Here is a 13,277-nt window from a genome sequence, read left to right as displayed (position 1 = left end):
GCTCTGTCCTGATCCAATTCCTCCGCTCTGTTCCGTTCTGATCCAATCCCTCTGCTCTGTTCTGGCCGGAGGGGGAGAGACAAGTCGGACAGACAGAGCAACAGAACTGGGAGAAGATTCTCTCTCTCCCTCCCTCCCTACCATCACCCCAGGAGATTTCTGTGAAGCAGGAGCAACCAGGCCTGAGAGGCTGCAAGCTCCTAGTGCTCCAGCCTTAATTACTCTCCTCCTTTCCCAGTCTGTTCTCCTGGGGCCCAACTCTCTCTTGTTACTGCACTGAGGCCTATTGATACAAGCAAACTAAATCTCTCCTTTGTCATAGTGCACATGCAACCTCCCAACACAGGGTCGGTTCAAAAACCATAGACTTCAACTGAAGAGCATTCACACACACACACACACACGCACACCTTTGCCAAAGTATTCAATCTAGAATCAACACACACATCATTCACACATTTAGAATTCACAATTCTTATTCACAAGCAGTGTGTGTAATAGCATAACCATGTGTTCATTCAGGTGACCGCAGGGAATTATTGAGGTGACCATTTAAATGGACTTCCCTGGATCGTTGAAGGATTAGCAGCCAAATACATAATCCATTAATCCAAATACATAATCCATTAATATAATTAACTCATAATCATATTGAAAAACACAACCACAATCTCATACACAGATTTAATTTCCTGGCCCTCCTATAAGCATTACTCAAAAGACTGGCAATAATTCCCTGGTTCTATACAGACAGTTGATGAATGTTAAGAGCCACTCCTCCACCCCTCTCTCTCTCCCTCTATCTGGTACTAGATTAGGGCTTTGATAGGGAGATTGTAAAGGGGAGGAGGGACATGACCTTGTGGAGTCTCCTCCTTCTTACTCAATATCAGTATCTGTCTCTTATCTCTCTGCCTCTCATTTCAAATCAAATCTAATCAAATTGTATTTGTCACGTGCTGAATACAACAGGTGAAGACCCTACAGTGAAATGCTTACTTACAAGCCCTTAATTAACCAACAATGCGGTTTTAAGAAAAATACAAAAATAAAGAAAGAAAAGTCACAAATAATTAAAGAGCAGCAGTAAAATAACAATAGCGAAGCTACATACAGGTGGTACTTATTTTCTGCCATAATTTGCAAATAAATTAATTAAAAATCCTACAAAGTGATTTTCTGGATTTCTTTTTCTCATTTTGTCTGTCATATTTGAAGTGTACCTATGATGAAAATTACAGGCCTCTCATCTTTTTAAGTGGGAGTACTTTTTTGCCCCACTGTATTTGTTGAAAAAAAAAGAGGAAAATAAATGTACAACTGAAATGTGTCTCCTGCATTTAACCCAACCCTACTGAATCAGAGAGGTGCGGCAGGCTGCCTTGATCGACATCCACGTCATCGGTGCCCGGGGAACAGTGGGTTAACTGTTGGGGCGGTAGGTAGCCTAGTGATTAGAGGGTTGGACTAGTAACTGAAAGGTTGCAAGATCAAATCCCTGAGCTGACAAGGTAAAAATCTGTTGTTCTGCCCCTGAACAAGGCAGTTAAACCCACTGTTCCTAGGCCGTCATTGTAAATAATAATTTGTTCTTAACTGACTTGCCTAGTTAAATAAAGGTAAAATAAAACAACTGCCTTGCTCAGGGGCGGAATGACAGACTGATAGCTTGGGATTCGATCCAGCAACCTTTCGATCCGGTAATCACTAGGCTACCTGCCGCCAAGAAGGTGGGGCTCATCCCACGGCCTTGTGGAAAGAAATGTGTGTTCTTTGCCAATTCTGTTTGTTACAGTCTCTCTTTTCATAGTACATCACCCAGTTTTGTGTCAGAGGAAACCCTGCTCCACAGTCACTGGTGTGTGTGTGTGTGTCTCTGTGTGTGTGTGAGAGAGAGGCTCAGATCATTATCAGAACCCTTACTGGCACACAGCAGTCACTGATCTGAGAGGGGAAGCCCCTCTAAACCCAGGACTGTCACATCCACGAACAAACACATAACCACACACATTCAAGTGCACACACACACACAGCCTCAGAGGAGTTGTGTCCTGCTCCAAGAAGTACATTGATTCCCAGAACGTATTATGACCCAAATCATTATTTGTCCAAAATTCAGAGAAAAACTGGATGCTAGATTTACTATAAATAAAGCCAAAAACCTGCAGTTTATTTTGTCCACAAAGTGGTGCCACTGACCACCAGCACTATTGTTTCACTAAAACTAACAAACGGGATAACTCAATTTAAACATTAAGTCCAACAGGGAAGCATATGTATAAACCATAAATAAGGCATCATTGTTACATGATGGTCTATGAGAGCTGATTGTTTGAGTAAGTTTCCCATGTTTCCAGTGTGTAGCCTACATTCTCAGCCTCTCCGACTCAGCAAGCTCTATTTTGGGGTTCATGTATAAGTCATGTGGTGTTCTGAGCACTACACTGTATGCACTTTTTGGGTGATGTGATTTGACTGTTTGAAGCGCTTGTGTCTATTGCTCTCCCTCTCTTTGAGGACACAAAAAGCAATGATACATCAAGGGGGGGTTGATTATACAGCATGAAAATTGCCCTGAATCACTGACTCAACACTAGCGGTGAAAAATGCAATACGTGTATGTTCACACCACATTATGTTATATCCACAGATTGAAAGAGAACACTGGTTAACTTCTACCTATTCAAAATAGTCTGTTTTCTACCAGCTAAAAAATGGTGAGGTGTCTCTAACATTCCAAGGTAAGATTAATTAGAGAATGGACACTGCCCTCCTATTCTGACAATAGCAACTTGTATGCATTATCGCTACGACCCAACATGACCCTCACAAAAGGCATAGGAGCAACTCAAAAAAACATACTACTGAGCGGAATGACAATAGATGGATGACTCCCCAAAAAATCTACTGCAAGCTATAACATGGGCCTGGTCGCTACCAGCGCTACTCCTGCTAAAAATAGGCTGATGGTTCTCAGTGCTGCTAATAGAGTACCTGCCTGCCTCTGCCTGTTGGCTCCACTCCACTCAGCTCTGCTTGCTGGCTGCCCTGCCCGGGAGCTGGTGGGGACTGTCTGTAGGGGATTCCTAGCACTGCTTACTCGTGCAGATAGGAGTGGAGAGATGGAGTGGATAGGCAGGGCAGAGGACGGGGTAAAGAGAGATAGAGGTAAAAAGAGGGGTAGAGAGAGAGGTACTGTAGAGAGAGAAAGAGCAGCTGAGTCAGGGGTTCACACCAGAGTTGAGTCACAGTGACAGTGAGCCTAACTCCAGATAACAGGTATACAGGGCTCTAATGTGTCTACACTACAGGACATAACACTGGCAGAGAGACGGATGACAGAACCCCAAGTCCATCAGTACATGTTAGTGTGAAAACAGCAACGTTCACACTCAGAGATAACCAAGACACTGCCACACACAAATTCTCTCTGTTAGATTATTTGATTAAAAACCTAGGTAGTTTTCTTTATTTAACACCGGCTTATGAAAGTATCTATGTGGATAGCAGGTAGGTAGGTTGGTTCTAGGTCAGTCTGTAGAACTGTATGGATCTGTGGTGAGTAGCCTGTTGGTCTAACCAAGCAAGGCATTCTCCTGATAGAGCCATCACACACAGCCATGGCTGGCTGTCACTAAGACAGATCAGGACAACCAGAGAGAGACAGAGGTGGACCCTCTCAGAAAACCACTGGCACCATCTCTCCTCTCCTGGTCGCCAGGGAGGATGGCTGTGTCCTTGACAACCACAGGGGGCTGTCGACCCCTCTACGCAGCACTGCTGGTGGAGGCATGATGACCTTTTCATGAACATTTACATAAAACCGCTCATCAGACCAACCCAAACAGCTTAGCAACAACAGTAGGGCTCAACAGTGTAAAAACTGCCCTTAGTATTATGGAATCAGAGCCCGAAAGCTTACCATTCAGATAGGCTAGATGGATAGGGATAACGTTTAGATAAATAAAGACAAAGTACAGGAACTAAAAAAATACAGTGAGATAAGAATGCAAGCTCTGAATCAGATTCCTGCATTCTGCAGCACAGATATATCCTGTACACTACAAACACAGATATATCCTGTACACTACAAACATGGATCTATCCTGTACACTACAAACATGGATCAATCCTGTACATTACACACACACATATCTATCCTGTACACTATACACACACATCTATCCTGTACACTACAAACACAGATACAGTGGGGAGAACAAGTATTTGATACACTGCCGATTTTGCAGGTTTTACAAAGCATATAGAGGTCTGTAATTGTTATCATAGGTACACTTCAACTGTGAGAGACGGAATCTAAAACAAAAATCCAGAAAATCACATTGTATGATTTTAAGTAATTAATTTGCATTTTATTGCATGACATAAGTATTTGATCAACCAGTAAGAAATCAATCTCTCACAAACCTGTTAGTTTTTCTTTAAGAAGCCCTCCTGTTCTCCACTCATTACCTGTCTTAACTGCACCTGTTTGAACTCCACACACTCAATCAAACAGACTCCATCCTCTCCACAATGGCCAAGACCAGAGAGCTGCCTAAGGACATCGGGGATAAAATTGTAGACCTGCACAAGGCTGGGATGGGCTACAGGACAATAGGCAAGCAGCATGGTGAGAAGGCAACAACTGTTAGCGCAATTATTAGAAAATGGAAGAAGTTCAAGATGACATGACGGTCAATCACCCTCGGTCTGGGGCACCATGCAAGATCTCACCTCGTGGGGCATCAATGATCAGGAGAAAGGTGAGGGATCAGCCCAGAACTACACGGCAGGACCTGGTCAATGACCTGAAGAGAGCTGGGACCACAGTCTCAAAGAAAACCATTAGTTACACACTACGCCGTCATGGATTAAAATCCTGCAGCGCACGCAAGGTCCCCCTGCTCAAGCCAGCGCATGCCCAGGCCCGTCTGAAGTTTGCCAATGACCATCTGGATGATCCAGAGGATGAATGGGAGAAGGTCATGTGGTCTGATGAGACAAAAATAGAGCTTTTTGGTCTAAACCACTCACCTTGTTTGGAGGAAGAAGAAGGATGAGTACAACCCCAAGAACACCAGCCCAACCGTGAAGCATGGAGGTGGAAACATCATTCTTTGGGGATGCTTTTCTGCAAAGGGGACAGGACGACTGCACCCACCGTATTGAGGGGAGGATGGGTGGGGCCATGTATCGCGAGATCTTGGCCAACAACCTCCTTCCCTCAGTAAGAGCATTGAAGATGGGTCGTGGCTGGGTCTTCCAGCATGACAACAACCCGAAAAAAACCACAGCCAGGGCAACTAAGCAGTGGCTCCATAAGAAGCATCTCAAGGTCCTGGAGTGGCCTAGCCAGTCTCCAGACCTGAACCCAATAGAAAATCTTTGGAAGGAGCTGAACGTCCGTATTGCCCAGCGACAGCCCCGAAACCTGAAGGATCTGGAGAAAGTCTGTATGGAGGAGTGGGCCAAAATCCCTGCTGCAGTGTGTGCAAACCTGGTCAAGAACTACAGGAAACGTATGATCTCTGTAATTGTAAACAAAGGTTTCTGTACCAAATATTAGGTTCTGCTTTTCTGATGTATCAAATACTTATGTAATGCAATAAAATGCTAATTAATTACTTAAAAATCATACAATGTGATTTTCTGGATTTTTGTTTTAGATTCCGTCTCTCACAGTTGAAGTGTACCTATGATAAAAATGACAGACCTCTACATGCTTTGTAAGTAGGAAAACCTGCAAAATCGGCAGTGTATCAAATACTTGTTCTCCCCACTGTATATCCTGTACACAACAAACATGGATCTATCATGTACACTACAAACACAGATACACAGTGGGGCAAAAAAGTAGAAGTTACAGGTCTGTGAGAGCCAGAAATCTTGGTTGTTTGTAGGTGACCAAATACTTATTGTCCACCATAATTTGCAAATAAATTCATTAAAAATCCTACAATGTGATTTTCTGGAGAAAGAAATGCTCATTTTGTCTGTCATAGTTGAAGTGTACCTATGATGAAAATTACAAGTGTACCTATGATGAAAATTACCGGCCTCTCATCTTTTTAAGTGGGAGAACTTGCACAATTGGTGGCTGACTAAATACTTTTTGCCCCACTGTATCCTGTAAACTACAAACATGGATCTTGTCACGATCGGTATAATGAATGTCGGACCAAGGCACAGCGTACATAGAGATCCACATGTTTAATTGAAATGAAACTCACAAAAACAAAGAGCACCCAGAAAGGTGCGGAACCTGAGTCAATAGGGGAGGGTCTGGGTGGGCATCTAACGTCCGGTGCGGGGCAAATTATCCATTCCGCTCGTGGATATGGAGCCGGGTAGAACGCCGTGCCTGGACTGGGCATCGGCGCAGAGAAGGACTCCTGCCATGGAGCTGGACTAGACGCTGTGCCTGGACTGGGCACCAACGCAGAAGAAGACTGTGGTCTTGGAGCTGAACTGGACGCCGTGCTCACACTGGGCATCGGCGTAGGGGAAGGCACCGGCAATGGAGCTGGAGGTTCCAGACCGTGGAACGTCGTTGGAGATTCCAGACCGTGGACCGTTGTTGGAGGTTCTGGACTGTGAAATGTTGCCGGAAGCTCCGGACTGGGAACTGTCACCGGAAGCTCAGGAACGGAACTGTCGCTGCAAGCTCTGGAATGGGGATCGTCGCAGGAAGCCTGGTGCGTGGGGCCGGCACTGGTGGTACCGGGCTGGTGACACGCACCTCAGGGCGAGTGCAAGGAGCAGGCACAGGACGTACTGGACTGGGGACACGCACTGGAGGCCTGATGCGTGGGACCAGTACAGGTGGCACCGGACTAGTGACACGCACTTCAGGGCGAGTGAAGGACAGCACAGGGTATCCAGAGGTCCTGCTTGGAATCACTCCATCTTCCTGGATCAACGAGCCGGCCACCTGCGCTCACTCTCTCCCTTTTCTTTCCCTCTCCCAACCTCACCACCGGACTGGTGACACGCACTTCAGGGCGACTGCTGGGAGCAGGCACAGGACGTACCTGACTGGGAAGACGCACTTGAGGGAGAGTGCGAGGAGCAGGCACAAGACGTACCGGGCTGTGGAGATGTACTGGAGACCTGGTGCGTATAGCCGGCATCAATGGTACCGGTTCGATAACACCTTTCACACGGCAAGTGCGTGGAGCTGGCACAGGACGTACAGGGCTGTGGCGGCACACTGGAGACACGGTGCATAGAACCGGCAAAGGACTTAAAGGGCCCAGGAGGCGCACTGGAGGTCTGGAGCGGAAAGCTGACACAACGTGTCCTGGACAGATGACTACCTTCGCACAGCAAGTGCGATAAGGTGGCACAGGACGTACCGGGATGTGGAGGCGCACTGGGGACACGGTGTGTAGAACCGGCACACATTGTACCGGAACAATGACACTCTACTCAAAGCAAGTACGGAGAGCTGGCATCGGACGGCTAACACGCCCCTCAAGGCAACTGTCTTGCGTCTCCAGCCAAACCAACAGCTCTCTCATCACTCTCCTCAACTTTCGCCAACTACTCCTCGCTCAATCTATCCCAATATTCCTCCTCGGTCTCTGACTCACCCCTCAGCGTCGCCGACCACCCCGTGTTCCCCCCCCCAAAAAAATCCGGGGCTGTCTTTTGGGCTTGCGTCATGGCCGCGAACTCTGGCGTAGTCGCTGTCCTTCCCTCACCGCTTGCGTCTGCTTCAGCCATAATTTCCTCTCGTCCAGGATGTCTTCTCCTCCTTTATCTCCTCCCATGCCCAGGATACCTTCTCTTCCCAGGCACGCTGGTTGGTCCTATTGTGATGGGATATTCTGTCACGATCGTTATAATGAATGTCGGACCAAGGCGCAGCGTACGTAGAGTTCCACATGTTTAATTGAAATGAAACTCACAAAAACAATAAAGAGCAAAAACAAAAGGTGAAGTCATGGAGTGCTCACAGGCCACTACACACAAACAATATCCCACAAAACACTGTGGGGAAAATGGCTGCCTAAATATGATCCCCAATCAGAGACAACGATAAACAGCTGCCTCTGATTGGGAACCAAACCAGGCAAACATAGACATACAATAACCTAGAAAACCCACCCTCGTCACACCCCGAACCAAACCAACATAGAGAATAAAAGGCTCTCTATGGTCAGGGCGTGACAGATCTATCCTGTACACTACACGCACATACATATCCTGTGCACTACAAACACAAATATATCCTGTACACTACACACACAGATCTATCCTGTACACTACAAACACATATATCCTGTACACTACAAACACAGATATATCCTGTACACTACACACACAGATATATCCTGTACACTACACACACAGATCTATCCTGTAAACTACACACACAGATATATCCTGTACACTACGAACACAGATCTATCCTGTACACTACGAACACAGATCTATCCTGTACACTACGAACACAGATCTATCCTGTACACTACACCCACAGATATATCCTGTACACTACACACACAGATCTATCCTGTAAACTACACACACAGATCTATCCTGTACACTACGAACACAGATCTATCCTGTACACTACACACACAGTTATATCCTGTAAACTACACACACAGATATATCCTGTAAACTACACACACAGATATATCCTGTACACTACAAACACAGATATATCCTGTACACTACAAACACAGATATATCATGTACACTACAAACACAGATATATCATGTACACTACAAACACAGATATATCCTGTACACTACACACACCGATCTATCCTGTACACTATACACACATATATCTTCTGTACACTACAAACACTCCACAAACAGCAGGGTCACGACTCACCAGGGAGCCGCACAATTAAACACAGGCCCAATCTCCCTGAGTGCTATTCACTCAGTAAATTAGTGTTTGATGTTTGTTTGTCATGTTCCTCTCGCTCTCCATTTAACTATACTCACAGAAACACAGCCCTTGGAGCGATTCAATTTACTGGGGCGTCATATTGTCAATTTGCGTCGCTGCAATTACAACTGGTAGGATATTTCATTTTCTGGACCTGTTAAAACGTCCAAGGATAAAATCCTTATACTCTTTACCTTATCTGAGACATTCCATCGTTTGACTCCCTCCTCTGAAGGCTGAGTGTGTAGTGGTTATCACAGGAGGCTGCTGAGGGGAGGACAGCTCATAATAATGGCTGGAATGTAGCGAATGAAATGGCATCCGGAAACCATGTGTTTGATGTATTTAAAACCATTCCGCTCCATCTATTACCACGAGCCCGTCCTCCCCAATTAAGGTGCCACCAACCTCCTGTGGTTACTAATGCATGGGAGGAGCCTGACCACAAGCATTGACCTGTCTGTGAAATGTTTTGTGGAACAGAGCACAGACCAGCAAAGCCCTCACAAGAGGTGCTTTAGCGACAGAACATCAGAAATCTATAACCAAAGGTAAACACAGCAGAACTGTAGTCTTTCCATTAACAGAGAACAAAGAACGAATAGTAAACATCCATTAATTACTGTCCAGTCCATAGGCCTTTGAGTTTGCAAGAAAGGCATTTCACTGTACTTGTGCATGTGACATTAAAACCTGAATCGATCAGAGTTTTTAAGTTCAGTCACTGGACACTCTCACAGCAACTTAAAGCTTGTTGAGAATATCCAACTGTGTACAGATAGCCGGATGTCGACTGAGTAGGTCTCTGTGGTCATGTTACTAGACTACATTTCTGTCTCCAGACCCGATGTTTCTTTTTACTGCAGCAGAGATGTGTGTCCCAGGCAGCAGTGAAGGACAGCACAGGGTATCCAGAGGTGTGTGTGTGTCCCAGGCAGCAGTGAAAGAGAGCACAGGGTATCCAGAGGTGTGTGTGTGTCCCAGGCAGCAGTGAAGGACAGCACAGGGTATCCAGAGGTGTGTGTGTGTGTCCCAGGCAGCAGTGAAAGACAGCACAGGGTATCCAGAGGTGTGTGTGTGTCCCAGGCAGCAGTGAAAGACAGCACAGGGTATCCAGAGGTGTGTGTGTGTCCCAGGCAGCAGTGAAGGACAGCACAGGGTATCCAGAGGTGTGTGTGTGTCTCAGGCAGCAGTGAAGGACAGCACAGGTTATCCAGAGGTGTGTGTGTGTCCCAGGCAGCAGTGAAAGACAGCACAGGGTATCCAGAGGTGTGTGCGTGTCCCAGGCAGCAGTGAAGGACAGCACAGGGTATCCAGAGGTGTGTGTGTGTCTCAGGCAGCAGTGAAGGACAGCACAGGTTATCCAGAGGTGTGTGTGTGTCCCAGGCAGCAGTGAAGGACAGCACAGGGTATCCAGAGGTGTGTGTGCGCCCCAGGCAGCAGTGAAAGACAGCACAGGGTATCCAGAGGTGTGTGTGTGTCCCAGGCAGCAGTGAAAGACAGCACAGGGTATCCAGAGGTGTGTGTGTGTCCCGGGCAGCAGTGAAGGACAGCACAGGTTATCCAGAGGTGTGTGTGTGTCCCAGGCAGCAGTGAAGGACAGCACAGGGTATCCAGAGGTGTGTGTGTGTCTCAGGCAGCAGTGAAGGACATCACAGGGTATCCAGAGGTGTGTGTCCCAGGCAGCAGTAAAGGACAGCACAGGGTATCCAGAGGTGTGTGTGTGTCCCAGGCAGCAGTGAAGGACAGCACAGGGTATCCAAAGGTGTGTGTGTGTCCCAGGCAGCAGTGAAAGACATCACAGGGTATCCAGAGGTGTGTGTGTGTCAGGCAGCAGTGAATGACAACACAGGGTATCCAGAGGTGTGTGTGTGTCTCAGGCAGCAGTGAAGGACATCACAGGGTATCCAGTGTGTGTGTGTACCCAGGCAGCAGTGAAGGACAGCACAGGGTATCCAGAGGTCCAGCTTGGAATCACTCCATCTTCCTGGATCAACAAGCCAGCCACCTGCGCTCATTCTCTCCCGTTTCTCTCTCTCCCTCCCTCACCACCTGCTGCTGCTGATGCTGATAAAGAACAGAGAGAGACAGCTCCCAAAGGTCTGATCCAAGAGATTAGCATTACTGACAAATGTGAGGAAAGGATACCACAGGAGCTTCATATGACCATGAGGAGACTGTACAGGGGCTTAGAGAGGTCTACAATGTCCAGCACAGACTATACACACCAATCACCCCGGTATTGTGTGTTAGGAGATATAGACTAGGTAGGCCTATGTACTTAGTGTTATTACAATGTAACAAGACTGCCCATATAAGTATAGCATAGCCCCAGGTTGTGAAAATGAGATATATAGGCACTGCCACAGGACAGGATCCTGTGCATCAGCTCTTTCCTCTGATAGTTCCACTTAGCAGATAACCTGCTGCGCAAAGCAGGTACCGCTACGGACTGCTGGGACTTGCAAAGCTTGAATTACATCCAGACTGTTCTACTACAGAAACTAGAGACACATCACTGCTTTGATTGAGGGGAAACAGGTGAATTTGTGCATGTGTCAAACAAACACAACACATTTAGATAAGGGTATATGGATACAGTAGCACATAACTATACTGACCAGAGAGTGAGAAAACAACTACAATCAGTGAAGTTGTCTGATACTCTAGGCCAGGGGCTTCACTACTAGAAAACTCACTATCAGAAATGTCAACAGCCTGAGAGTAAGACATGGATGTGTTCCTGGAGGTGTGAAAACGTCAAGACGTTGAAGACGCATGACTCCTCTCGTTGCCATGGTTTACAGGGCTTTGTTTTGCCCTCTAACCATGACAGACAGACAAGCTGAGGTGATAGATTGAACCTAACAGACCGGATGGCAGCCGGCACAGCTTAATTAAATATCTCATCTCCCCTGTGGCCAGTATTCCCTGACATTTATCTTTCTAACTCCGTTAAAAGTCTCACGTCTTTCCATCACCAAACTCCTCACTTATGGGAATGGGGTAGTCAGGAATCTCCTCTGTGGTGTTTACCTGTACAACATGGTCTCAGGTGTAGTATAAGTAGGAGAAATGTCCAATACATTGGCCTCCTTCTAAACAACTTCTCAGCATGGACAATGGCTAATCAACAACTTGTAAACACTCCAACCAGTTAGGCATGGCTTTTTACAGTGATAATTAACCATGATGGACTGCAGTTCCCTCCCAATTGAATAGAAGGCTATTATGATAACACTGTCCAAAGTATACTTTTGGTCAATATTTCAGTCACATACTAAAGTCCCGTAAGACCATAATAAACTCACAAAAAGCATGTAGTGGTATTTGAATGGGAGCACTGTTGTGAATGACAACTGGAAACTATGTCACTGTTTGTTGTGTAAACTGCCCTGCTTTGGTAATGATATGGCATTGTTGAGATCATTCAATAAGGGAGGACTCACTCCCAAAAACTAAATTCAAACACCTGCGTTGAGGTCACACCTGAATCCAATGACCTACACCCGAGTGACCTTCACCAGGTGACTGCTGACAATGTCATGTAGTGCCAGAAGAATAAGTAATATCTCCACGCCACCAGTTGCCAACTACAGCATGGACTTGCCAAGTCATGTCTGTTTCATTCAGCATTAACATACATTAATTTATTGAGCACGAAGCAAGCAACCATATAATTCCGTAAACTAGGCATGCCTTGTAACGTGGATATTAAAATGAAAGGTTCCAGACACGAGGGTCGAACAGGCACCAAGTTGTAGATCGAGGATGGTGAAACAGTAACAAATGTTCAGCAACATACAGTAACCTTCCTAACCGTTCGATGTTGAAATTGAGACATTAAAGATATGGGCCAATGATACGGTATTAAGTAACAAACCTGTGACTCGTGAAAAACAAGTTACTCATTCAACAGGAAATATCCTAAAAATGGGAATCGCGGATGGATACAATTGTGATGTTTGATTTAGAAATGACCTAGGCCTACAATAGAACTGCCTGGAAAATGGATATGGAATATCATATCAAAATTAAACCGCGAGCTGGTGGGTTATCGACACCAATGGCCACATCTGCATTTGGCACAACAGCCTATTAGAAAATGCTGTCTCGTTCGACACTTACCGTTTGGGTTGAAGACGTATCCGTTCGATCCGCGTCAAATCCTCCGGGATAGATTTATGTTTAAATACCGGTGTTTAAACCGCACCTTCTCTTTGCCAAATTCCTTTCCTATTCCAATTTGTATTACTATTTCGATGTCACTCTTTCAAGGCGGAACTACACATTGCGTCCTAGACATTAGGGAGGACAAGAGAAACGAACGAAGCAGCCAATACGAGGCGGCAGTACAAATTAAATT

At 46.0% G+C, this 13,277-nt stretch overlaps 1 protein-coding gene across 2 annotated transcripts in view; it reads right to left on the bottom strand.

Moving 5' to 3' along the window:
• The window catches only part of LOC135540180 (protein NDRG3-like), a 66,183-nt gene extending 52,934 nt beyond the window's left edge, over positions 1–13,249 (bottom strand). The window contains exon 1 of one of the 2 annotated variants that reach the window (XM_064966634.1): positions 13,040–13,249. The gene's annotated coding sequence lies outside the window, so the exon portion shown is untranslated. The remainder of the gene's footprint in view (positions 1–13,039) is intronic. The other variant, XM_064966635.1, reaches the window with a different exon arrangement.
• Positions 13,250–13,277: the final 28 nt, after the last annotated feature.

Source organism: Oncorhynchus masou, chromosome 5 (genome assembly GCF_036934945.1).
Source record: "Oncorhynchus masou masou isolate Uvic2021 chromosome 5, UVic_Omas_1.1, whole genome shotgun sequence".
Lineage (NCBI taxonomy): Eukaryota > Metazoa > Chordata > Actinopteri > Salmoniformes > Salmonidae > Oncorhynchus > Oncorhynchus masou.
The sequence above is the reverse complement of the archived record's forward strand: the minus strand, read 5'-3'. Positions and strand labels throughout refer to the sequence as shown.